Source organism: Dinoponera quadriceps, unplaced genomic scaffold, assembly GCF_001313825.1.
Source record: "Dinoponera quadriceps isolate SergipeBrazil2010 unplaced genomic scaffold, ASM131382v1 scaffold424, whole genome shotgun sequence".
In the NCBI taxonomy this organism is placed as follows: domain Eukaryota; kingdom Metazoa; phylum Arthropoda; class Insecta; order Hymenoptera; family Formicidae; genus Dinoponera; species Dinoponera quadriceps.
This window is the reverse complement of record NW_014554557.1, coordinates 442,323-445,299: the sequence shown is the minus strand read 5'-3', so window position 1 is coordinate 445,299 and position 2,977 is coordinate 442,323. Positions and strand designations below refer to the sequence as shown.

Sequence of the window (2,977 nt, the reverse complement as noted above, 5' to 3'; positions counted from 1 at the left end):
CCCCCCCCCCCCCGGCTGTCTTCCGGCGCGTCCGATAGTCGCCGACGGTCTTAATCTCGCAATCGCCGTTTAATCGATCGATCCGCCCTGATTCCCGCATTCGCCGTTGCCGAGCGAAACTAATGCCGGGTATGGACGCGCTATGACGTATCCGCCGTTATTTATCGCCAGCGGCACGAGGACCGAATGACCGAGCAGCGAGAAGAATAACGGCGGGCCGTGGACGGGTCGGTTGGCGGCCGGGCGCTCAAGACTTATTAATTTGAAATGCTCTTCGCAAATGACCGCGAGCCGCCGAACGAACGAAGCGCTGGGCACGCGTTATTAATTGCCATCGGGTGCTAATTGAAATTTGTCCCGGGGCAATCGTCCCTCCCGCGATGACGTAATTAATCGTAGGCAGCGTGTGCTCTTAACGCTGACGCGTTCGGCGAATTTCACGGTCGTCCAAGACCACTTCCGATCGATGCAGCTACCGGGGCGAGGGAAGACGGGGTAAAAATGCTCCCGTGACAGTCGCGCGACATTTCATGACCGACCCCTTTCGCGATGGCAGAGCGATAATGTAAATATCGATCGGGCTTCGTGCGCGGTCTAATGTATGTTTGCTGTTTCGTGCTCATCTCCCGCCTCCGCGGAGATGAACATCGGTTTAAGAATTTCCCCGGTCACGAGAGAAATCGCCCTTTCCACGGCGATGACACGGGGGTGTTTATCCGTGCTCCGACGTGTACAACATTAGGCCGTACAAAAAAGCCGTGCCTTCCTTTTTATACACCGAGGGTGTGCAGTCGGCGGCGAAGGGTGGCGACGCGCTTCCTCGCGATGTGTTTTCTCCAACGATAATCGGAACGATCACTCAGTATTATAGTTTTAAAAGCTCGGAAAAACCGGAGGTGGGGGTGGTTCTCCCATTGTTCCGCGGTTTCTCTTCAGTTCCTTCCGCCGAAAGGAATGTAAAGGAAACGTTTCTCTCCATATTTCCAAGAATTTCTTCAGTCTTCTCTCCGTAGAAAAATTGAAGAGAAAAATTTTCTTTTTTTAACCATACTCAATTGTTTCAAAACTCATCGAGATGAGGGGCGTCGCGATCTTCTTGCCGCCGCCGATTATACACTCAGGAGGTATTTTCAGAACAATGGAGAGAAGCGCGCGTTGCGACGTAGAAACAAGGAAGTTCAAGGAGAGAGAGAGAGAGAGAGAGATAAAGATAAAAAGAGCATCAGCACAGGTGGGGGAAAGAAGAGGCCGAATCGTTAATTTGCATAGGGCGTCGCGCAACCGCATCTCCCGCGGCGGCCGGCGGAATTTTCGGAGCGGTAAGCGGCAGCCCCGTGTGCTCCGTTAATTGCCACCGGTCGCTAATTGAAGTTCGCGCGACACTCGGAGACCTGGCGGCGGTGCGTCGCGTACACAAGCCGGACTTTTCGGTCGCGAATTCTCGCGTCTACGCGGAAGCTCCGGCCACGTCGGAAACAGTCGGCGGGCGTTATCGCGCACCGCCGGCGGCGGAAACGGCAACGCGCATACGTACGTACGTAACCCACCTACCCATCTACCTACTTCGTTACGCGATTGTCTGCGGCAAACTGCGCGCATTTACATCGGTGCGAATAATATCGCGGTGCATATGGATGCGACCGGCGAAGCGCGGCCGTACTCGTCGGCGATCCTCTCTCTCTCTCTCTTCTCTCTCGCTGCTTCGATCGCGCAAATCCGCCGGACGAGAGAGAGAGAGAGAGAGAGCTTCGACAAATCCCCTTTAGCCGACGTGCGCTTTCGACTCGCTTGTTACAACGAGCGAGCCTCAGCTCGGGCTGACGCCGGAATGCGCGTGATAGTTGCGACACTCGCGGCACATTTCGATCGGGTGAGAAGCGTTTCTCGCGATTCCGTTCCGAGGATTCTTCACGAGGAGCGTCCGCCGCGACCGGTCGGGAGCGAACGCGTTGCGACTGTTTGTGCGAGAAACAGCAACGGTCTTGTTCGGCACGACTATTGAAATCAATGTGCTAATTATCATTTAATTAGTGCCCATCAAATTTCCTAATCAACGGTATGCACGTTGAATTTCCGATTAGAGCGATTAGCTCGAATTCAATTGCGCGATTACTGTCAAAATCATGAAAATGGTAACGCCGAAGCGCCCGGGAGAGACTAACGGCCGCTTTGGATATCCGTGATCATGACGCGCGTTTGCATTGTGGCGGATTATATGAAATTCATATGTATATATTAGCGGAGGGAAGGAAACTCGTCAACGTTTCTCTCTCTCTCTCTCTTCTCCCCTCTCTTCGCATGGCACATGGCTGAATGGCGCGGTTGTACAAACTGAGCTACGGTATGCGGTTGCTCGCGCGAATATACCGGGCTCTATTCACCGATCCATAGAGTCATAGAGTCGACGCCGGCCGTAAGTTCCATCCACTTTAATTCGGAGTCTCTGTCGATATACAAATATACGCGTAATTGTCTCGCTCGGCTGTATCGCGCGATTGTTCCGTAGCGCGGGAGAGAATATAATAGAATGGAAGGGTAGACGACCTAACGAAGAGGGGCGCGCGAGATGAATGATGAACGATTGCCGGTGGAAATGTGTACGGCACACAGAGCGTAAAAGAGCTACACACTTTGTACCTAAGAGTAGAGTTCCGATGCATATATAAGTGATATTTAAATATCGAGGATCTAAGAGGCGCGCGAGAGCGAGTTCAGCTAAGCGCGTTAATGCGATAAAATTCCGACGGAGAATAGCAGATATTGAAAACGAGAGAAAGAGAGGGTGAGAGAGGGAGGGAGGGGCGAGGAGGAGGAAAGGAAAAACTTCGTAACGCGCGGTGCCGATACCCAATAAAATCTGTACAGGTGCCCGGTTATGCTCGGCATTAACGCGAGACAAAATAATGCAGCTCCCCGGCACGATCGACGATCCGATCGAAACTATAAAACCGCGCTCGAGAAGGGATGTGGGGGGGGG

At 53.0% G+C, this 2,977-nt stretch overlaps 1 protein-coding gene across 1 annotated transcript in view; it reads right to left on the bottom strand.

Annotated features, from left to right (window-relative positions):
* The window catches only part of LOC106752052 (chaoptin-like), a 93,593-nt gene that overhangs the window by 86,601 nt on the left and 4,015 nt on the right, over positions 1-2,977 (bottom strand). The gene's annotated exons all lie outside the window — the stretch shown is intronic.